Source organism: Mustela nivalis, assembly GCF_964662115.1.
Source record: "Mustela nivalis genome assembly, chromosome: 13".
Taxonomy (NCBI): domain Eukaryota; kingdom Metazoa; phylum Chordata; class Mammalia; order Carnivora; family Mustelidae; genus Mustela; species Mustela nivalis.
Window position 1 is genome coordinate 1502282 of NC_139032.1, and position 23910 is coordinate 1526191.

Sequence of the window (23910 nt, forward strand, 5' to 3'; positions counted from 1 at the left end):
TCTTTAAAAGAATTATTTCCCTGCTTTGTACAAGAAGGAAATAAAATACAATCAGTTGTGCCCGTGTGTGGTATTCACTTCCTGAAGCGTTACCTTGAAGACAGAGTTAGTGAATACGGGACCACTGCTTTGAGGGGAAGCACAGGCTTGTTTGGGGGGAGGGGGGTGCGGTGATCCCACACGCCCAAGCACCAGTTAATGCAGTCTTGACCCTGGGGTGTTTCTGTTTAAAAATACCTGATTTAACGTATATCGTTGATTAATTAACACAGAGCCTGTGAGCAGCAACGTCGCAACTCCTGCCCAAGGAAAGCCCATCGAACATGGCGTTCCTCCAGAAGGGGCCGCGCAGCCTCGTGCCCACGGGACCCCACACCATACTCTAGCTTCAAACTCCAAAGTCACCCACAAAAAGCAGAAAAATTAAAAAAAGAGAAAAGATGTGGGACTTGCTCAACGCCAAGATGACACGTGGGCAGAGGGCGTCCGTCCACCGGAGCCGGAGGCAAGCACAGCCCATTGAGTCGACCCCTGCCGCTCTCGGCACGTCAAGGCCCGTGAGGGCGCCCCGAGCTCCGGGCTTACGGTCTCAAATGAATTTTAGCAAGTGGGTGGGTGAATTCGCAGACACAGACCCCGCGGGCCCTGGGGACAGAGAGCACGTCGTCTCGGAGAAGGAGCTGAAGGCAAGTCGCAGGTTCATCCCCCTCCCCCTCCGAGAGGCCTCCTGAGTATTTACACGGGCGTCCGTGCCGCAGGAATGAGACGGGGACAGTTACCGTGACACGCTTACTGCGGTAAGTGGACCGTCGTAGGGGCCAGACTCACGCCTGGATTCGTTTCAGCCCCTGACAGCCCCGCCTTGCTGTGTCTGCGGGCTCTGCAAACGTTCCTGGCACCCGTGAAAACACAGGCTTTACACACGCGCATCAGACATCAATCCACCGCGAACGAGTCTGTCTGCGCCACTACTGTGGACGCCGACTTCTGCCGTGGGCGAGCCACTCAACGTCGTGTGCGTAAAACAGCGCAGCCGCGTGTAAAGTAAACCAGACAAAGAGCAGACTTTGCCCCCACAGGGACCTGACCTTGAGCGTCAGTCCGGCTGCTCTCCGGCTCTCTGGTGTTGGGCAAATTGCTCTCTGCAAAAAGGATGTAGCTTTCACTCTATTCAGAATGTTCTTTTAGGAGAAATAGGGGCAAAAAGAAAAAAAAAGAAAAGAAGAAAAAAGGTAAAGTGGCGATATTTGTTAATTATGAGAATGGTTGCACTTTTCTGTATTTTTAAAACTTCCCTTAAAAAGACGGTTGCCATGAGGAACAAATGAGGTCATGTGTGATCACTCCTGCTCTTCCTCAGTCTGACTGGAAGCAGACGGCGCGCGGGGAAGGATCTTGGCTACTGCTAAAGCCCCAGCACCCAGCACTATTCTGGCTGGTGGAACTTGGCCCATAAATCAATGTGCTGAAGAGAACAGAGAGCCAGCGAGGAGACAGCCCTGCCTGGCCGCGTGGATCAGGGCGGCCGGCAGAAGCAGAGTGCCTGACCATGAACTTTCCTGGTCATTCTGACTGTATTTTGTTTATTCTTAACTGTTCCTCAAGAAATTTAGTTGTTTAATGAAAATGACAAATGCTCTTCAAGATAAATACCAAAACCTCAGATAGCTTGCGTGTTGGCAGATAAAGATGTCACGACTGCGTCCTCTCTGAAGTGACCTCGCAAGAACCAGAAAGAGAAGTGCCAGGAATCACCCAGACAGGCTGTGGGAGCAGAACCCTGTGGGGCCGCTGCAGACCTCGGGCCAAGCCCACAGAGCTGGGGTCCCACTGAGAAGTGGGGAATCAACCATATTTTGAGGTCAGAGAAGATTCTGAATGGCAGGGAGGCTCCTCAGGGAGAAATAAATATTAACGCAATTCCCTCTCTCTCTCTCTCTCTCTCTCTCTGACACACACACACACACACACACACACACACACACACACACTGCGTTACTGAGAATGAGGAAAGCACTGTGCAGGCCGAGACCCACCCTGGGCCACTCCCTAGCATGACTCATGTCCGAGAGGAGGGGCCTACCCTGGGTCTGTGCAGGGTCACGAACACAATCCAAGGAGAGAAGTGGTGACAGAGACAGGTGGGATCTAGGGACCGTCACCAGAAGCCTGTCCTGAGGGGCAGATGAGGTCAAGGTCACGTGCACACACACACACTCACACTCACACACACGCACACGCACGCGCGCGCGCGCACACACACACACACACACACACACACACAGCCGTGGGATCCAAGCACTCACCAGATCCACCGCTTGGTAGAAACAGCAGCTCCAACCGCAGCACGGCGTGAACGGGAGGGGAGGGGAGTCGTGAGCAGGCGGCGGAGGTCGGGGGGGGGGGGGGCAGAGAGCGAGCAAGTGCTCAGGCACGGAGCACGGGGTGGACGGAGGAGCTTTAGGACCATGGGAGGGAATCCACCAGGGATTCAGCCCAGAAACATGAGGAAGACAAAGGAGACCCCGGTCTACGAGGTCCCCGAGGCAGAGAAGTTCAAGGCAGGAACGGACAGGTGATCAGAGCTTCGGTGAAAGTCGCTTTTCAGAAGCCAGAGGACTTCTCCCCTGGATTCTCTAGCCCGGGAGCCTGTCGGGGAGCGTGAATGACAGACCTCAGACTTGTCCCCGGCCACCCGCCGGGACGGGAGCCCTCGACCCAGGGCCCAGCATGAGCCAGACCGTCCAGCGGGCTCAGGCTGGCAGGGGGCAGGGCCATTTCAGCTCGGGGACCACAGTGCTACGCGGGGTGGGAAGGCTCGGACTGTCGGCCAAGAATCGGAAGGCTGGAGCAGGGCTATCCCCCTTCCTGACGCTCAGCGGTCCCGCAGACCCCGGGACGGTGCCTGCCCCCACCACCGTGTCGGGGCCCAGGCCACCTGCTGCTGGAGGCAGAGGTCTGCATTCCTGAGCAAGCTCGACGAGCAAGCAGAAGAAAGTTCTAGAGCGCAGCAACGCCCCCCCCCCATGTCTACAGCTTAGAAGAGCCGGGTGACGCACTGTTCAGAGTGCTGGGTGATGGGGTTCCAGCCCCAAAGGGCTCAAAGCCTCCCAGGGCGTGGCCGGCCCTGTGGGGGTTTGGAGGCTCTCCAGGAGACAGGTGCGGCCCGGGGGGGGGGGCTTGGGGGCTGCAGAACCGCTGCTGCGCGCTGGCCACCCTGCACCGAAGGTTCTGGGCCTCTCTGTCAACCCAGAGAGAGCCGGCTCCGGGCGGCGGGCAGTCACCCGGCTGCGGAAGAAGCCACAGTGTTCCGGGAACCCCCATCCTGACGGGACCCTCACGCCGGATCCTCAGACGCAGACCTGCAGGTGAGAGCGTCGCGCCCCTGCTGCCTTGTCAGTGCTGCCGGCGGGCCCCCAGCTACGCGTAGGAAGCCCGTGTTGCCACACTTCCTGACAACGGGCTGAATCATGAAAGAAAGTTCCAGAATTCCCAAACCCTTCAGCACTGTTGCTCTTGGGCTGCCTTATCTCTCGCCCAAAGAAGCAGCACAGAAATTCCAGAAACAGGCAAACTGCAGGCTGCAGGGAGAGGTAGGGCTGGAGCCTCAGGGAGAGGGACGCTTGCCCAGCTGGGGGGTCCCACCTGGCGACATGGGCCTCCGTGTCCGGTGTCACAGGCCCCCACAGCCATGGCCTCTCCGGGACACCCTCCCCTCCGCTCCCCGCACGGGAGCCCACGGTGCGCCCTCCAGGACCGCACAGCGGGGAACACAGCACGTCATGAAATCTGCGTGATTTCCTTCCTTCTGCCTCCGCAGGAGTGTTCCCCTTCAGACGGCCCTTTCTACATGGACAGGACCTCAGATCCCAAATATCTTGAGAAAACGATGTTGGATTTATTTTCATTATTGCAGAGAAATGAACAAGTTTAACGTTTTCTCCATGACCTCAAAATCCTCCTGAACGAGACACTAGCTAATTCTTCCAGAAACCAAACCGAACCAAGTAGCTAACCCAAGACTAACTCTCTCCAAGGCTGCTCCCTCGGGACCACCACCGGGCGACACCTGGACACCACTCCAGTGTCTCAGACTCACCCCTGACCCGTCACTGGGCTGGACCACCCTGGTGTGTGTGGCGTGTGTGCACGTGCCCCTGGGTGTGGTGTGCACATTTACACACACGTGTGTGATGGGTGTGACGTGTGCACATGCGTGCGTCGGGGAAGGCTGTCGTGTTGAGTCGGTGTCACGACTGCAGATGAAAGCGCTGAGCCAGTTTCCGTCGACAAGACTTGGGTCTCCTCTGACCTTGAGGCCAGACCCCTTTAAGGAAACGGGAGGCACCCGGGTCCACGTGCGGAAAAGCGCCAAGCGTTACAGGCCACTCTCCACAGATGGGGTTTTGGGGGAGGGGTAGAAGCCCGTGTCTCCTGACTCCGGGAGGGAACGCGTGGGACTAGACTGTGCCACCACGAGGGAAAGGCTGTTCCACTCTCCGTCCCACACGGAGCCACGAGCCACAGGTGGCCTTGAATGCGTGGCTTGAAGCGTGGCAGAGAACCGACTTTGAAATTTGTTTCCCTTTAAGTACCAGGAATGTACATGACCACACGTGGCTGCTGGCCCTATACAGAACCACACGGTTCTCAATCCTTGCCCCTGAAGGACCCTCTTTTTCACTCCCTGGACGAACAGGGGCTAACATGCAAGCTCCTGGATTTCATGCATGAGCCACAACCACACTGCAGGCGGCCTCTTCTTTGCAAGCCAGACCGCTGGTGCTCTGTGGGGTGCGTCTGTGAACCCCAGACGTGCACCTGCGGGCCCCAGAGCTCTGCACTGGACCAGCACTTCCAGCCTCGTCCTGCAGATGAGCTAGCAAGAAAGAGGGTGGACGCCTGTGCGGGCTCTGTCTCTGCTCCCCATGCCGACCCCAGACAGGGGCTGGAGGAGCACTTCTGGGAACTGGACATTTATGGGTGAAAACTGTGGTCCTAAAAGTTCTGTTACAAAGGACAAGAAGCTTGGGCGTGTTGGAGGAGTCCTGGGGGCTCCCCGGGCGAGCACAGCTCTCTGCCCTGTGTGGGTGCGTGGATGGACAGGGTCAGCACTGTGGAGGGCACAGCCACAGATGGTCCCCAAATGGCCCACAGCGACAGCAGTCCCCATGTCACCATCCACAGCAACCGGCGAGGCCCCAAGGTCAAGCCATAGACACCAAGAAACGATGGCCCAGCTCTCAACCCGGAGCAACATGTGTGTGTCCTTCTCATGAGAAAATAACCATCTCACGTGTGTACAGGGGAGCCAGAGTCAACTACAGATGGGAATGCCCTCGGGTGGAAAACGCGACAGGCCAGTCTTTCTATCAGACGACACTGCACATTCTGTCCCGGAGAATCATTCCGCGTGCTCGTACCCGCTAGCAGTCGGCCGCTGGTGCAGAGAACGCGCTGATGTCGGCCTCACAGTCCTTCTTCCCCAACTTCAGACATCCAGACCTCATGACGCAAGTGCAAAAGGAGGGCGTGAAGAAGAGTGAACCCTCTCAGTTTCTCACATCCATGCATGCACGCACGCACGTCCGTGCACCGTGGGGATGGATCAGAGTCTTTGCAAAGAAAGGCATGCGTGGCTGCCATGATGCCCAGTGCCCCAGTACAGTCCACCTTGATGGCAACGGGGCCAGGCTTTAAAGACGTGCCATGTGCTCTGCAGTCCCGCTCACCTGTTCTCAGCCTCAGCTGCTGCACTTGTGGGGAAAGTCCAGAGGCGAGCCGCCCGCCAGACCACATCCGAACGTGTGGAGACAGCCTGAGCATGTGGGGGCGCACCAAGCCTGGGCGATGGCCAGGGGCACGCGGGAGGACCCCAGCTGCAGCACCTCGGGCAAGCCGGCTAACCTCTGGAGGACCCCCTCCCCCTGCGGGGACCAACGTCCAGTCGCGGGATGCTGTCCTGCCCAGCTCTCCTCCAGTCTCAGCCCAGCAAACCTCCCCATTCCCCCCTGCTCACTCTAAATCCAGAAACGTCTCTGGGCAGAGTCCAAAGGTGCATCTCGCTTTTTCTCTAAACTGAAGTTACTGCCCCTCCACCACCACCCCAACCCCCCCGCCGCCCGCCAGGGAAATGCTGCTCATAGTCGGTGACTTGGCTTCCGGACCCGGCTGCGTGTTTGCACGTGGGCCGCGCACCCCCACCTGCATACGGTGAGTTATCAGTGTGGCCCCGTCGTCGCGTGCACGCATGTGTTTTAGCAAATGCATGGAGATACACTACATCTCACTGTTTCACCAACTATAGCTTGGACCTCCTCCCACTGTGGTTACAAAGAGCCCACATTTTTTGAAAAGACCACCGCGTGGGATTCGGCCGTGCAGACAGAACACGCGTGAGTCGACCAAGCCCTCTCCTGATATGCGCTTCCTTTTTCCTGTGCTTTCCTGTCGCTCCCTGGCTCCCGGGTATTACAAAGTGAAATGTTGCAGTGAATTACCATATGCATATACATTGTTTCACTTTTGTGACTCTATAGGTGTAAGGAGTTCCTGAAAGTGAAACTATCTACGGAAAGCACATGCGCAAATTCCAGAAGACGACCCTGCCAGGGCCCACCGTGTGAGGGTCTGCCTTCCCCAGGCCTGGTCACAGAGCCGGCGCTGCGACCAACGCGCACTGCACAGACGCAGGCCGTGTCCACGCACGGGGGCTCGTTCGCCTTCTCAGCACTTGTCCATGTCCTCCGTGGAGGCTTCTACTCGGCTGTGTTCATGTTTCTCACCGATCTGAAAAAAGTCCCTGCACGTCGAGACCGAGTCCTCACTACGGACGCTGAAAGTAAGCGTCTTTCACGGGGGTTTTGCCACTTGTTTATACATTCTTTATCCTTTGTATAGAGACTTGCTTAAAATGCTGGGACATGATACTCGCCTCTCTATTTCTTGGTTTTGTATTGTCTGTTATATTTAAGAAAGGCCTTCTTCACACCGTAATTACTTAAAAACTCACCTGAGCTTTTCTTGTATGATCTTGCTGTTACGTTTTCATTTTCTGCTCAGCCTGGAGCTTATTTCGGTCTAAGAAGTAAAGCTTTTCCGAGGTGGCTAATAGCCCACGCCCGTTCCCTGACGGACAGGAGCGTCCCCGCCTGGCTCGTGCCGACGTTCCGCACGTGGGGCCGGTTTCTGCACGACCCGCTGCATTTCTGCTTCAAGGTCCCGGGGGTCCTGTCTCCCCTCACCTGCCCTGTGCTCCATCATGTCCCCGGGTCTTTCGTGGTGAGGCCCGGAGAGTCCCCTCATGCTCTGGGTGGCAGTGCAGACGGCCACCACGAGGAGGGGACGGGCTGGCCCACCGGTCCCACAGATTCCTGTGTTGAAGTCCTAACTTCTCAGGCCCTCAGAATGCGATTTTATGTGGAAAGAGAGTTTTCACCGAGGTGATTAAGCTTAAACGAGGCCATTATGGTGGGTCCTAATCCAGCACGACGGCCACCCGCGTGGGAAGGGGGAAGACACGACACCGAGACGCACACAGACGGAAGAAGGTGTGAGGACAGAGGGAGGAGACCCCGTCCACAAGCCGGAGAGAGCGGCCTCCCTGCGGACAGCTGATCTCAGACCTCCGGCCTCCAGAGCCGTTAGTTAACCCCCGAGTCTCTGGTCCTCCGTTCCAGCACTCCTGGCAAACCAGTACCATTCCTCTGCGGAAGGATATGCACGCGGTTTCCAGAGTTTCCAGAAGAGACGAGCGGGAAGGGTTAACTGCCAGCTGTGTCTCTGCCAACACTGGGGCAACTTGGTGGGGAGCCCGCGTGGCTTTCTGCCTTCCTTCCAGCCTTTCCCGGCAGCGCTCGACTGGCCTTCCTCCGGCCGGACCACTCTAGTCCCACGGGAAAATTCTCCATTCCATGGGTTCCCTCCCAGCCCCGGTGGCAGGAACGCCCATGGGGAGCAACCACTCTTCCCCTCACGGGGCAGCCTGTGGTGTAGACAGTGCCTTGGGGCACCCTCTCCAACTAGCTTGCAAGTGGCTCTGCTTCGCTCTGGTGGTGAGCTTGGAAGTAAGCTTAACGTGTGTTGAAAGGAGACAAAAACATGGAAGCATTGATGTTCTCATATTAACCTGTCATTGATTCAAGACTGGTTGTCCGATTCCGACTGAATTAGCTAGATTTCCCCAGACAAAGCTATGAAGATAGTAACCACACGGCGCACGGAGCTCAGGCCCGGTCCCCCTGCCTCCTTGGGCCTCCCTGTGTCGCGGGCAGGACTCTGCACCTCCTGGCCAGCCACTCCTTGTCAGAGCGGCAGCTAAGAATCATGGGTCGGGATGAGCCACACAGGTCTGAGGCTTTGGGACCCAGCCACACCCTTTAGCTGCTGGACACGTCACTTGACCTTCTCAGCAGGTGAACTGGAAGGTCCCCAGGGTCCCTTCCACACACGTGCTTCTGAGCAAGTTATGCTCCTGGGCTGGCCACGTCCCAATTGTCAGCACGGGCACGGCAGGGCAGCCCTTTCCTCGGACACACGTCCTGCCCGAGCCCCAGGGCGGCCGGCACAGCTGCCAGGACCCAGCGAACCCCAAAGCAGCTCCCGGCCTGTAATCCAGCCTGCTCCGGCGGGCTCACCCCCCTTCCTCCGCGCTGTCACAACCTCACACAGCCATGACCATCAGCTGATCGGGTGGGTAAGAAAAGGAAGTGGTGGCGTTCCTCTCCAAGCCTGTGCAGCAGCTATAAATGCAGAGAAAGGCCGGAGGAGGCATTCCAACAGGAGACAGACTGTGAGTCCGTAACCGTGATGGGAAGCGAGGGAGGCTGTGGCCCAGGGGCTGCAAACTGCTGCCGACCCCGGAAGACAAAGAGATGGGCTCAGCCCGGTGAGGGGGACGGGGTGGCGCTGCGAGGTGGGAGTGGGCTCCAGGGAGTGGTGCCCTGGGAACGCCAGAGGCCTGGGGGGCGTTCACGGCAGCTTAGTTCATACAAATTAGGTGGCCGGTTAGCTCGCTTGGTGAGAGGCGTGCGTTAGCATAGTAACAGAAATTGGTGGGGCGGGGGCCGGGGAGAGCTGAATGTCCGTGGGTTAATGAGCTTATTTTCGAGTCTGCAGAACAGAACGCAGTGATCTCGGGTGGGAAGACCTCCTCCCATTCCAGGCTTGTGGTGGATTAGAAAAAGAAAGTCGCAGAATGATAGTGGTGTTAAGGAAGCACACACACAGGCGCTGAGGTGAAAGAAACACACCTTCCTGCCACAGAGGGTGGGCTGGGGCACTGGGGCCGGCCACGGAGAGTGCCAGGGTGCCCATCAAATCCGAATTCTTCCTTAATGGACACGTACCAGGGCATGCCATGCATTTAACACATTAAAATAAAAAAATGGTACAAGGTTCTCCCAAATTGGAGGTTAGAGAAACTCGCTTTAGAAATAGTACTTACTGGCCTGTGACCTGTTTGGGAGTGCGAATACCAGCCTCCCCCAAGACTGCGGGAGCAGACTCCCAGAGCCACTTGTGTAGGGGAGGCGGAGATGGCCATAGGCCAGGAGTGGGCACCGCACGCGGGGTCCCTGTGGTGCGTCTCCGTGGAACCCCGTGGACGTTCCATTCCCAAAGACAGAAATGGAAGCTTCAATACAGAATGGGACTTGAACCCAAAGGAGCTCCGGGCCCCGACTCGCAACCACTGCTGATGAAGATACTCAGGAGCCTTCGTGAGTATCTTCACGTAGCAATCAAACCACTCAAATTTCCTTAGCATTTAAGATGAAAATAACCACAGCATGCTACCTCCACCCAAGCAGCACCCAACGGTCTCACAAAGGGGCCGCAGGAGGTCACCGCTCATTCCACAAAGTGGACTTCAGGATCCCCATCCCAAGACGCTCTAAGAACCTACACACCTCATGGCCATGGACGTGGGAGTGCTTTGACAGGTCCACACCCCGTCTCCCCCTGTCACCTGCCCCCCGGATCCCCCCCAACCCCCCGCCAGCAACTACCTGCTCACACAACCTGATTCCGTCTAGCACCTTGTGATTTGGGCAAGGAAAGCTTCCCTGGAATATGACTTAAAAATCACACAGCACATGCTTCAGGACCAAGAGATCCAGGCCAGGCATCCTGAAAAAAAGCACCATGGGCTCCCCATTCCCGGGAATATATGCATCGCCATTGACTGGATAAGAAAACACAGGGTCACAGCAAATACAGAGGCGACACTGAAACTGGTATAAAATGCAGCGGCCAAAACTGGAGTCACTACACTGTATCTAATATAGTGTAATATCATACACGGTATAGTAAATTTATATATAATGTATTTATTATATTACGTAATTGATACAATTAGTATAGTAAAAATGTAAGTAACACGTGTATGTGTATATAATATACATATAATACCTAACAGAAATAAAAAGGTTTGAGGGAACGTTCTCAAAATATTACCGTGGCCTTACAATGGGCGCACCGCACGTGTGCTCTGCTGATCAGACGTATGTTAAGACTCCGATGGTCTGAGAGGCACTTTGCAAAAGCATCTTTAGTGAAGCCGTTCCCCTGGACAGGCTTCCCTCACTAATACGTGGGCAGTAAGACAGGGAAAGGCATCAGACTTGAGCAAGGAGACAAGGGTTCCAGAAAAAGAAGGGAAAATTGGAACAGATCAATCTCCTGGTGTATCTGGTGCAGCGGGAAAGTTGGGGGAGTTGGTTTTGCGTCAGAGAGTTAGGGAGATGTCGTCACAGGCACAGAGCCTACTGAGAAGACATAGAAGCAAGGAAAAACAGCAGAAGTCTCCAAGTAAACTGGAACCACATGACACCCCTCGCTCTACAATCACTAACATCACGATCAACACCACACGGCTTCCCAGCCCCAAAGGACGTCATGATGGCCGTGGGGGGTGCGGGTCTGGGACTGCCAAGGGCTCCTTTGTCAGAGCAGGAAGTTGACAGACACGGTTGAACACGGACACATCAAAACCAACAAATGAGCACATTACCAGCAATAAGGTGGAGAATTCCACAAGAAGCAGCTAAAAGAAGGCAAAGGAGGCTTAGGGGAGCAGCCCCGGAGCGTGGGAAGGCATTGCTATAAATTAGAATTTCATAAAAGCAAAACTCAACTCTGGCCACAGCAGAACGCTTCCCCGACAAGTCAGCAGAAGCAGGCAGCTTTAAGAAGTTATCAGACTGGCCAGAACGCAATGCAGATTTATCAGTTAAGACAAACAGCTGTCGTGGGAAAGCAGAAGGTCACGTGCTGGACAATTAAATGCTCTTTGGAGCCCCCACAGAACATAGATAAACAAGCCAATATCTAAGTTGTGGGTTTTCCTAAAACTGGGTCCTGGGCCCACGGCCATCCTTCCCCACCCCCACTCTCGCTGTTGACCATGCCGGGGCCGTGCCTCACTCACCCGCCCGCCCTGGGTCCCCTCCTGTCCTCCGGCACAGCCCTGAGAAGGGGGTAGCGCCCTCTCGAGCCTCAGGAGCCTGGACCCCAGTGTCAGAGGGAGGTCCCCAGCACAGAGGATGCTCTGACCAGATACCATCCGTCATGAAAGCTGCCAGTTCACCCTCCCTAGTAACTGGGGTGTCGCCGCTCTTTGTTCAATCCTCACTTCCTCCCCTCACCATCAGCCTTTGGCGGCCTCCGGAGCCCATTTCTGGTGGTTTCCAGAAATGCACAGGTCAAGAGAGAGCCGTTCTTGATTCTTTAAGCCTACCGTAATGCAACCTCAATATTCTTTCCTGTACTGGTGTCTTTGGCCTGCATGTAAGATTCTAATTCAACCCCCTTTTAAGACCCATAGGGCAAAGCCGACATGCTCAATTTTTAAAGGCAAACAATTTCCAAATGGAAACTGTAAGCTCGTAGGAAGTGAGCCACTTACAGGACGCCCAAATGAATGAATGAGCTTCTCCTTTCAAAACCACTCAGTCTAGCTTCGTCCTGGCCTCAGCCCCACACAAAACAAAACAAAAAAACGGCTTTTCTAAGTGAAAAAGAACCAGCTAGTTGAAATGCAAGGCAGAAGAGCAAGAGAAGAGACACAGTTAATTCAGGGAGCTAGATTCCAGTCTCTCAGGAAGACTCTGCCTTTTGATCTCAGTCAATTTGAAAGAAAATAAATTAATGTTCAGTGCAGGACTATTTAAAAAATAACTCTCCCCCAAGGGCCCAACTCCACTGTATACCGAAACCAATCCAAGAAGGGAAGAAAATGTTAAAACTTGCAAATAGGTATCAGGGGTGAGAAGGGGAGAGGAGGAAGCAAAAGTAGCTGGGATTGTAGCAAGTGCCCTGCCGCTCCTTAGACCCAGAGGACGGAGGACGGACAGATGGACAGATGGCAAGCCAGGCGTGGAGGGAGCAGGAAGCAGCGGTGAGGAAGAGCAATGCCCTGCCTGTGTTCTCCATGTCAGGCCATCCACCTCGAAGCCCTGCTGCTGGAGGGCACCGCTTATCCCGAGGGGCGAGGCATCCTGTTCTCACTGGGATCTGGACTGGGACTGGGATCACTAAAACTTCAGTTGAAGTCTTGCTACTTCAGACTCCCAGAAAAGAGACAACTGCCCTTTTAATCACAGAGGGTGTGAGCTACTGTGAAGCAGAAATGCAATTTATTTCCGGAAAGTAAACAACAGCCCCTGAGGGGTCTTAAAGGGTCCCTTAAATCCTAATGCGCAAAAACTCAGAGACCAGGTTTTGAGGTGAGTTTTAGGGAACTCACTTGGTGACAACATCTGCCCTAAACGGACACACAGCTATTTTTAGTCTGTTTATTCTACTGAGCAAGACGAGTCACACTGTGGGTGCAGGCATATGGACGGTGCGATTGCAGGAGCGTGCCTGGGGCAGTGCCTTTCTAGATCCGGAGAAATGTTTTTCTCAGTGTTGAAATTCAGATTCTCAATTTAAGTTCTAAATTGTGAAAAACCCACAGTTCCAAAACATATCAGCACCAGGGTTTTGGAAAATAATTATGGACATGGCATGTGCTGCATAAGTATTAATGAACCAAGAAGTCTTTGGTGTAAAAACAGAAAAATCAAAAAAAGGACAAGACGATTAAAATAAAATAAATAAATAAAACAAAAACAGAGAAATCAGACCTACGCTTAGAATATTGAGTATGAACCGGGAGAAGGCTAAAGTGAGTTATTTCTCAAATACAGATCTAGCACTAAAATTATCTGCCAACTTCATTCCTCCGGGCAGGTGAAGACCTCCAGGACACGCTTCAACTTTTACCCTCGCTTAGAACCTTACAAACGTTCTAGTTATTAAGCCTATTTATAAAATCCTACATATGAAAACACTCCACATATAGAGACTCCAAATCCATTTCTATTTTACTGCAAAAGTTCTGTAAACACATGGAAGCAAAAGTATAATGGAGACGGAACAAAACTGTTTGATAAAATATTTCTAACAGACAACATTTCTCATAGAAAACATGTAACACTTTACCAGTTTTTCAACTTTTTAGCTCAAGGATATATATATATTCGTGCCCTAGATGGACTTTTTTGGGGGGGTTGGGTGGACAGCAGATTGATGCATTTAGTTGCTTTTAACTAAAACGCTGCCTTCCTAAAAGATTTGAATTTGTTCTTACTAAAACAAAGACTTCAAACGCTAGAATCATTTGCATTTCTTCCAGGAATTCCAAGTCATCACAAGATGAACTCCTTTTTAACTAGAAAATTCAGATGTGGAGCATCTCCAACTCCTAACTAAGGCCGACATGCTTCCAGGGATTAAGGAAAAGAACCCTGGCTAGTCAGGGTTTGCTAGAAAACAGTGGCATCTTTGGTGATTCAGGCAAACTGATAAAACTAACCTGCAACACTTTTTCCAGCGCAAGAAAGAGTCCAACGGCAACTTCTCCAATGGCGCTCCTTCTAGTTCTCGAACATTCTAGGGAACCAAAAACCCAACTGCCTTTGTACAGTTATGTAGGTGGGCTTAACGTTTTGGAGCCATATTTCCGAAACAACATTTAACTCCAACTCTCCAAGTTCCTTACGGCCTAATTAAGTTACTTTACCACGAAAACGGGTCACCACGCGCAATCCTGCTACATTTTAGTAATGGCTCCGAAAGTGTGGTGCTTTCCTGCAACTGCTCTTTCTTTCTGTAGGAAAAGGCGGGGATATGTTAGGCCCTCCGCAGGCGCCGGCACATCTGCACCTTGGGTCTCTCGATAAAGCCCGTAGAATTTTCCAGCGGATCTATAAAACAGCCAAATGACAACGTGCGCTTCTGGCGCCGCGGAGCCCTGCCCGCGCCCCTCCGCTCCGGCGGCTCCCGCACCCACAAGCCGGGCCCCTTGCTGCCCGGGCAGGTCTGACCCGAGATCACTCGGTTTAGGACAAAAGCTGGCAGCACCTTGCTGAGAGTCCGTCAGATTGTCCCTCCTTTGTCAAGGGAGGCCCCGAGCGCAGGCATCGACCCGGGCCCAGGGGTGGGGGGTGGGCGCGGCTGCCGCATCTCCGCCGCCGCCTTCCCCCGCACGAGGGGGCCCGCGGGCTCCGGGTCGCCGCTGCCGCGTGGAGGGCGCGCGCGCACACCTACCTGTGCCAGGTGAGCCGAGGGCGGGGCGCTGGACGCCGGGCCCGGACAGGTCGGGGCGCAGCGCAGGACCGCCCGCTCCTTCTCGCTCCTCCTGGGGCTGGAGTCGCCTCAGCCGCCCGGCGCGAGGCGCTTCCTCATTTTGGGCAACTTCCTTAACGCGCCCGGGCAGGCCCCGCACTTCCTCCCGGCCGCCGCGCCCCAGTGCCCCGGGCCCGCCCCCCGCCGGTGCGCCCCCGTGCCCCGCGCCCCAGGCCCGTCCCGAGGACCCCTGGCGCCCCGGCGCCCCCGCGCCCCTGGCCCTGCCTCCCTTGTGCCCCAGTGCCCCGGCGGCCAGGACAGGCTCCGAGCGCCGCTAGCGCCCCCGCGCCCTGCCTCCCAGCCCCAGCAGGCCCCAGCCAGGGGCCTTCCTCTACAGACAAGGGACAGCTGCCAAAAAGGACCCCCCAGCCACCTCGCCAGCTGCCACCTGGTCCTTTGAAGCTCCGACAACCCTAAGGGCCGTGGCTTGGGAAGATAATCTGGCTCAGGGCCTGCTGTATTCCCAATCACCAGTCCTAAGCCCTCCTGTGGACCTGTGACCACAGGACCCCAGGCAACCCTGCCCCAGGCTCTCGGTGAACACCAGACTTCCCCGCGCACGTTTGGATGGGGCGGGCTTCCCCAGCGCCCTGTTTCCCGGGGGCTCTCTTTATTTCAGGGTTCATGACAGTGGGTTTAACTGGATTCCTTGTACCACAGCCGCTCCTCCTGCCTGTAGGTAAATAAAGGAAGTCTAATATTTACTGTGGTATTTAAGAAATATTTTAAAAAACACCTACCTGGGCTCCTGTCCCTACCCTGTTGCCTCGTTCTTCTGTGGAACAGCCTTCTTTACATTTTCCCATAAGCCAGTGCCGGCCCCTGGGATTCTTGGTGACAGAGGTTGGCAGTGGGTGTTTTAAAAGATTGTATCCTAAGCACCATCCCCCCCATCAAAGTAAAGTCTACAGTGTGTTAGATTATAACTGCCATGGAGAAGTGCAAGGTGATGGACATAGAGACACTCCCCAACCCCTCTTTCTCTCTCTGCCCCCCACCCCAACTTCTCTCCCATTCCCTTCCATAACTCCAGTGAGGGATTTTTCTTAGGGTCTGTCTGTTAAGCACTGGACTTGATGGTGCTTCAAACAGCCAGTGGAACAGCCAGGACACTCTCTAAACAGAGGCTGCGGAGCTGGGACACGGAGGTTTCCAGAGTGGGCCACGTTGTTGGAAACGGACCAGCAGGACCTGTTTTAAGTCTGCATGAGAAGGGCAAGCGGATGTGGAAGAAGATGATGTGTTTCCCCAGGGGCAGCTCACGGCGATGAGGTTCTAGATCATTCTCATGCACCGCTGGTCTGCACCCCTGCGGGCCCTCTCACCTCGGGGGCGTTTTAAAGTTACTTTGCATGCTTACGACGATTTTGAAAAAAGTGTGAAAATCATCACACAAATACCTAAGGTAAAAACCTTTCTAAAAAGACAACTTAAAAATAAAATACATTTTTTAAAAAGATTTTATGTCTTTACATGCCAGAGGGAGAGGGAGAGAGCGCAAGCAGGGGCAGTGGCAGAGCCAGAGGGAGGAGCGAGCCCCCCGCTGAGCAGACTGGTCTGCCCCAGTCCAGCTTAGCCAGGGACCCCCTTCCCCAGTCTGCTCCGGGCAGCTCACTCCCCCCATAGAGACACAGGTGCTTTCAGCGTTTTCCTTCCAAGGGGAATGCGTTGAGAATCTGAGAAGCGTGGGACCCAGGCGTCCCCAAAATAAAATCTTAAAAAAGCAAATAAAAGTCAACATGTTTCTGCCAGCTTGTCTTCTCCCTCTGTCCACTTTTCTTTTAACCTTCACCTAGAATATCTAAGCTGTGAATATGTTCTGAGTGGTGGAGACCCCCCTAGTGAAATCCTGTACCCTAATGGTCTCGGGGACTCCCCACAGTGTCAGGTTTTAAAGTCTCCTGTTCCTGCAGATGTTTTATTTCTCTTCTTTAAGGATAGTAAATGCTGCCGCGTTCATCGGCACCTGGGGTCTCCGTGTGTGTTTGCCTTGTGTGTTTCCGCTGGTTCTCACTCATGGTGCCTGACTTCCCTGTGGGCTCGGGCGCAGCCGCTGCCGGCCCCTCACCATCCGGGAGGGGGGTCATTTGCAGAGAGTCAGTGAGGCAGAGGAAGAAGACGTTTTCCTTTGGAGACGATTTGCCGTTGCTCCTGCCAGAAGCCCAGGGTAAGACTAGTGTTGGGACAGCTGAAGGTGAATTCTCCACTTCTGGTTTCTTTAGACGACCCAGGCGGTCAGAATTCGGGCTGGAAATTCCGGCCGCGGTTCTTCAAGGATTCATTCTGTCTCTGCTCTCGGCTTCCTTTCCTTTTTCTCGTATCTTGGAGTCCGTGTTTCTCGGATTCTGTGCCTTTCTCTTCCTTAGAAGCTTGTTTCCTCACTTTGGAGGGGGCGTGCTCTCGGTTTGTGTCCCGAGACACGGAAGGAGGTATTTTAAGGAGCTTCCCCATCTCCCCAGAGAGGCTCCACCCTCAGGGTCAGCGGTTTGGGTTGTGACGAATTCTAGTTCAGAAATTATTTTCCTTCCTATGTTTTAAGTCATTCTGTCGGCTTCTTGCTTCAAGCATTGATGTCCGGGGATCCCAACCATTCTGATTCTTCGTCCTTCATTCTTTGTCTTTTTATTCGACTCTTCATCCTCGTGAGCATAACGAGGATAACGTCAGCCTTGCCCCGGCTTGGCAGGATTTTCCTGGGATTCCTCTGGCTCCGCTCCTCTGGGGTGACAGCTGCTTGATCCTTTCTCTTCTGGGGCTGTAGTCTGAGGGCTTCGTATTCCTTTCATGCCTAATTTTCTGGAGGCTTTGAGCATGGGGGGATGATGGGCTCGGCAGAGGACAAGGTGGACGACGGGGTCCCGCCGCCCACAGGACCCCAGGCAGGACGCAGGCGGGCCCGCCCCTCGCCGGCAGAGGGGACGTTGGGCATCAGCTCAGTTCCCCAATTCCGGTGGGACCCGGCGTCTTCCCCCTCGTGACAAAGCCGTGCCCGACTTTGCTGACCTTTCTCTTTTTCCGCGCATCCCCGCTGTGGCCATTCTCACTAGCCCAGAGTCAGAAGCAGGAAAAACCAACAATATGCAATGACTCCTCTTTACCCCCTCAAGATCTGAGTGAGGACTGCCCGGATTCTGCAGGCTCACAACGTAGGGGCGCGGGGAGGCGGGCTGTGACCTCACCGTGACTCTCGCCAACTTCCGGTTTTCACATGAGCCAGCACCTTTCCCGGCTGGTCTCGCGGAGCGCTTCTCCTTTTCTTGTTTGGCGACTCTTGGGGACCGTTACGGTTTTGTGTTCTGCCCCTGCCGTTTCCCCTGGGGAGGCGGTGGGGGAGGGGCGGGCTCTCGTTCCTTTCCCGACACAGCCGGGCCCTGAGGGCTCCTGTCACCACCTTCACCCACACGCGGCGACACGCGTCTTTAAACCAGACAGGTACGGAATGCGTTCAGTGTTCGGAATGCGAGCTCCGCGTTTTTCTTCTCTTCTGGATTCAAAGACACAAGTGACACGTGGTCGAAGATGCTCGAGGCTGCGGTGAAGACTTCAGCGCCAGCCGCGGAAACAGTGAAATTTTACTGGTGCCCCAAAGGGCCGACGGCCCAGGGAGGACAGCACTGGGGGAACTTTAATACAAACTGTTTTCAGTTGAAAGAAAAGCCACGCCACGTGAATGCCGCCATTTCCGCTGTAGGAGGGAGGAGGGGCACGTCCGTGGAATGCAAGCGCGGCCCTGGCTTGGCTCACGCAGCCGCGTCCGGGGATTCCCACCTGCAGTCCATGGTGCTGTCACCAAAAACGCTGCCGAGCGAGGCAGGAGGAAAGAGCTCCTTCTGCTGGACTGCCGTTCCTCAGTCAGCTGGGATTCAGAAGTGACCCTTTAGCTGCAGATGGTGGGCTTCCTTCCGTTTCTGTGGTCAGGGAGGTTTTGAACAAAAAAAGAGGGTGGGGGGTTAGACATAACTCAAGGACTAAGGGTAGCCCTTGAACTTGGAGGGCGGTGGGTTACGCTCAGCGCTGGTGGCACTGGTGGGGGCGAGAAAGCGCAGGCTATTGTCCCTGCACTTTCCTAGGCGTGTGTGGCTCCTCTGTGCACCCCTGACTTCTTAGTTTTAGTGAAATTCAAGTCAACAAACCATTAGTTGTGTGTCTATTTTTGCCGGGCATGACCCTAAGCACTGGAGATTAAAAAGGACCGACTACCCCAACAGGCGACCAGGTATTTGCCTAAAAGGTGACTCTTCCAAATACAATTACTTAATTGGAATTCATAGTTAGGTATAAAGAAGCTTGACCAACAACCTAACCTTGTTTTAGGCTAGTCGTCTTTGGAAAGCGTTCAGTGTGTTGGTGTGTGGTCCTATGAACTAGAACTACCCTGGGAGTCCTAATCGCTTTTATACCCCGAAAAAAATGGAGCGTGATGTTTCCTGATTCAAAATATTTTCATTTTACGATCGGACATTTCCCTCTTGTTCTGTCCACAAGGTTGGAAAACTTGACTGAAATGCATGTTCAGGCTTGACCCAGGGTGGAGGTCGCTACCTTGAAACTCAGTTAAGAATGCACAATTTTCATTCTTTTCGCTTATACAGAGGGTCAACGGGTCCATGAAAAGATGCTCAGCATCACGTGGCCTCAGGGAAACGCACACCAAGCCACAGTGAAGAGCCACCTCACTCCCCTCGGGACGGCTCGCATCAAACGACCAGAAGCGACGGGTGCCGGCGGGCGTACAGGCTGGTGCAGCCACTGTGGGAAACTGTACGGAGGTTCCTGAAAATATGAAAACTAGAGCTGCCCTAGGATCTTGAAATAGCACTTCCGGGTGCTTAGCCAAGGACATGCAAACACTAACCCAGAAAGAGAGAAGCGTCCTCGTGTTTCTTGGAGCATTATTTCCTGTAGAGATACAATAAGAGACCATGGGGAAAAATAGTGATACCGCCTAAGTGTCCCTTAGCCAGTGACTGGAGAAAGTGTAGTGACGTCCGCACCCAGGCGAGTGCCGCTCGGCCGTGAAAATAATGAAATCTTGCCACTTGCGACAAGGTGGACGGACCTCAAGGACATTACGTTAAGTGAAACGAGTCAACGGAGAAAGACAATTACATGTTTATCAAATACCAAATCGTATCAACACTTGGGTCTGTTTCTGGCCCTAGATGCTCCCAGCACAGATTCTCGAATTCAGTTTGGAGGAGCCAGAGGAGGAGCCAGAGCGACGCTGTCCTCCCGTTCACGGCCGTCGAGCAGAAAACGGAGTCTGGCGACGCGCGGCCGTTCTCCAGCGGTTGGTCTGCTCACAGGGCTGCGTCCTTCCGACGTTTCTGGTGACTCTCACGAGGCCGAGCGTCTGAACTCCAGGTACAGGCCGCTCTGTACTGCACGGTCCTCGCGCGGATGCGGCCGGGTGCGCGTGCGTGCCTCAGAAGTTTGTGGAGCTGTGACTGGTGATACAGCACGGGTTTGTGTTAGTCTCCTCGTCATCCGGAGGCCCACGGCTGCTGTCTTCCCGAGTAGTCAGTTTGACGACGTCTCCCCTTCCGGTGTTCGTGTGCCGTGATGCAGACTCCTCGGTAGGACGTGTAGACGGGGACCAGCTTTCTGTGAAACCCAGCAGCCACGCCAGCTGCGCAGAACCGAGCACTTGGAGGTCCTGTTTGTCTTCCTGCGTTTGAGGGGACGACGGGCGGCGCCGTGTCCACACCTTCCCCGCTCTAACCCTCTGTAGTGGAGAAGGTTCGTTCGGAGTGCGGCTAGACCCTGGAGGCTGTAGGAGGGCAAAGGCCTGCGGTCACAGGAGAGGATGGACACGTCCGCACCCGGCGTTCTCGCCCCGTGCCTGGGAGCCGCCCCGGCATCCGCCTCGGTCCCCGTAAGCTGCGGTGAGGGACATCCCAAACCCGCCCCGCGCTCTGCATTCTCCTGTTGTCAGAGGCTGCGCTGAGCGCTGAAAACGTGCCGGGCATCAGAACCGCTCACCCTCAGGGCTCAGGGACAGGGGATGAAGGTTCTCTTGGGACGGGACGGGACGGTCCTGTGCTGTGCAGCTGGTCTCAGCATCCTTGCTGTCCGGGGAGGAGGTCACAGCCGAGAAGCAGCCAGGAGAGCTCTGAAGGTCCTTCCTGAGCGTGCCACTGCTGCTGGCAAGAGAGGCAGGGCGCGCAGTCAGGGTGTAGCTGGCCCTGGGCTTAGGGGAGGGGGCGTGAGGCGAGCACCGTCAGAGTCCTGGCAGCACCCGAGAGAGGAGGCTGCGGCGCCTCCAGCCTCAGGGTCCGGGAAGCTCTCGGGTCCCTCTGGGCCTCCGTGGAGGTCCTTGGCCCACGTCTGTGTGAGGCTCGGGCTCTCTGTGCAAACCCCACAAAGCCACAGCCTTCCTGCCGGAACCCAGAGGCCGCGGCGGAAGAAGGCCTGCCCCGGGAAACGGCCCTGCAGACCCAGGCACGCTGGCTCATCTCACGGGAAGGGTGTTCACAGGGACTTGTACTTTTTCTTTTCCCTTGAGACAGTTCGGTAAAACACACATTTACAGGTGGTGTCCACAGGCATTGACAATCCGGAGCCACAGGCTGACTCTGGCCAGCGGCCCCTGTGTCTGGCCGCCCACGGCAAGAACGCGGTTTGTGCTTGTAAAGAGTTGCTGGAGACACTCGGGGACACGGGACAAAGGAGACCAGGCTCCAGAGAGTGTACGCGGCCCCCAGAGCCTCACGTTTTTACTCTCAGGCTCCGTACACAGCAAGCGTGCTGACCTCTGAGTGGAAGATCCACAGGACTCGAGGGGCCTCCACGGAGTCCCAGGCGGGCGACGGTGCGGGGTCAGGGCCACCGGAAGGGAGGCTCCGGTTTGACAAGCACATTCAAGACACTTGGGACGGAGCCCCTCCCCTGAGCTGGCTTGGCTGGCGGGTCCCAGTCAGGGAGAAGAAACACGGGTCTCACGATCCTCAGAGCCCACCGGGGCTGCGTGTGGTCAGACACCCGCCACCCCAGCCTGAAGCATCAGAAGGGAGAGAGGCTCTCTGGGGCTGCGTCAATCTCCCGTTAAACCCGAGGCGCTTCCCGCAGGCTGGTCCAGCACCCTCTTTCCCGTAGAATAACGAAGGAAGGAGACAGAGATGTGAGAGGCCGACAGAAAGCTCAGTTCCCTTCCCTGGAGGGCTGCTACAGAAACTTCTTAAAAAGATGGCTCTGCGGTGCCGGGCGGGGGCGGGGTAGCTCAGTCGTTAAGTGTCACCTTCTGCTCAGGTCGTGAAGCTGGGGTCCTGGGATCGAGTCCTGCATCGGGCTCCCTGCTCGGGGGGGGAGTCTGCTGCTCCCTCTCCCGCTCCCCCTGCTCCTGTACGTTCCCTCTCAAATAAATAAATAAAATGTTTTTTTAAAGGATCGTTCTGTTCAAAACATGGTACCAACGTGCTTACAGAGCAGGATCAGGTTCCAACGTTATTTTTTGTTTCAATGTCTGATTCTCACTTTAAGTTCTTCTTGCATTGTATTAAGATTTTAAGTGTTTTGAACTTTTTTGTTTTATCTCACGGTTGACAGTAAGGAAGAAGTTTGTTCATTTATCGAACCTTCTGAGATCTTGGCTGGGGGTCCTGATTTACGTGCACATTAAGGGGTTAAGCCTGTATTATTACTCTGTACAGAAAATAAGTTGGATTCAGAAGTCGGCAAATAAATGGAAATCTGCCCTTTGTTTTTTTAGAAAGGTTTTGTTTTTAAGTTTTCTCTATGCCTGACGTGGGGCTCAAACCCATGACCCCAAGATCTAGAGTCCATGCTCTGCTGACTGAGCCACCCAGGCGCAGCTCCCCCGCCCCGTCCTTATTTTTAATAAACTTTTGGTTCCGGAGTAATCTCGTTTATAGGAGCGCGGCAGCGGCGGTTCCCGCTGTGGCCGTGCTTCCCTGTCCCGGCTTCGCCACGTTCGCGGGCGTCTGATGACCGCCGGGCACAGTTCAGCACAGCGCGGGGACCCGTCTTACAGGCTTTGCTCACCCGTCACCGGCTTTTCCAGCACGTTCTCCCTCCTGTCTCCGCGGCCCGACCCGGACCCCACGCCCATTCAGCGTCCTGCCGTGTTTACACTGCACGACGACCGTATGACCTTCATCCCCAGGTTTGAAGCAGACAGACGGACCTTCTGCCCTTGAAGCTCTCTTTCAGAGCTGTTTTCTTTGATTCTCATACAGGGAAAATACCATGCGAGAGAAGGAGACAGAAGGTTCCCCTGCATTGTTTAAGCCACCAAGGATCGCTGGACAGGTGTCCGTCCGTACTGACCGAAGGAAACCCTCAGGTATCTTTCCTGGGGAAGCAAAATCCCACCACTGCAAAGTTCTTCCTGAATTTCAAATTAAACCCCTCCTGTGGCTGTCTAATTGCGCAGAAACAGCAGAGTTTATCATCATAATGTTAAAAAATGTAATCACAGGTTCGGTTCGACCCGTCCCGAGGATCGGAGACCTGGTGACAAGCTTGCAGGCCGTTGGAGGCGAGGACAAGGGCCACAGGCAGGCACCGCCAGCCCGCGCCAGGGGAGAGCCCGGCACTGGCTCCCAGAGCACCCCTTCTTCTCACCCCGCAGGGGTGAGGCCCTGTGGCTGGCTGCGTCTCTGCTTCTGATCAGCCTCAGGCCGTGAGTAAACCTTGTTTCGTGACAGATGCCTGGAAACTGAAGTCAGGAGCCTGCAACCTAAGAACTTGCTGAAAATCCCCCCCAAAACAACTTCTCAGAAAAAGCGGCCGTTACACCACAGGGAACACATCAGCTTCCTTGTGCTGCTGGAGCCTCCACAGCGGGCACGTGCTTTTACACGCGCAATTGTTTCCCTTTGTACATCAGTGGAGGAAACAGGGTTTGGAGAAAGCACTCGGGTCCCGGACAGCATCGCTCTGTCCGCGACCTCGGGGACGGCACGTGGGAAGCACCCACAGCCCAGCAGGGTCCCGGGAAATGCCAGGCCAGGGAATGGGCTCAGCCCCGCCGCTGCCTTCAGACCGTGCCCCCCTCCTGGGCAGGCCTGGGCTTAGCCAGGAGCCCCCTTCCCCGAGTCTGCCCCGCCTGGGCTTCACCGGGGACCCCCTTCCCGAGTCTGCTCCGGGCAGCTCAGTCCCCACACAGACACAGGCGCGTCAGGCATTTTCCTTGCAAGGGGGCTGCGTGGAGCCTCTGAGAAGCCCAGGAAGCTGCGTTCCGTTCTGGGGGCTCCGACTTCTGCAGTCCTCCCTGTCGCC

General features: G+C 55.1%; 1 protein-coding gene across 13 annotated transcripts in view; it reads right to left on the bottom strand.

Annotated features, from left to right (window-relative positions):
• SYK (spleen associated tyrosine kinase) overlaps window positions 1-14795 on the bottom strand; it is a 66670-nt gene extending 51875 nt beyond the window's left edge. For 4 of the 13 annotated variants that reach the window (XR_014301526.1, XR_014301527.1, XM_082694159.1 and 1 more), the window contains exon 1: window positions 14593-14795. The gene's annotated coding sequence lies outside the window, so the exon portion shown is untranslated. Of the gene's footprint in view, window positions 1-1088; window positions 1177-13858; window positions 14250-14592 lie in introns of those variants that run through there. The other 9 variants (XM_082694152.1, XM_082694155.1, XM_082694151.1 and 6 more) reach the window with 8 other exon arrangements.
• Window positions 14796-23910: the final 9115 nt, after the last annotated feature.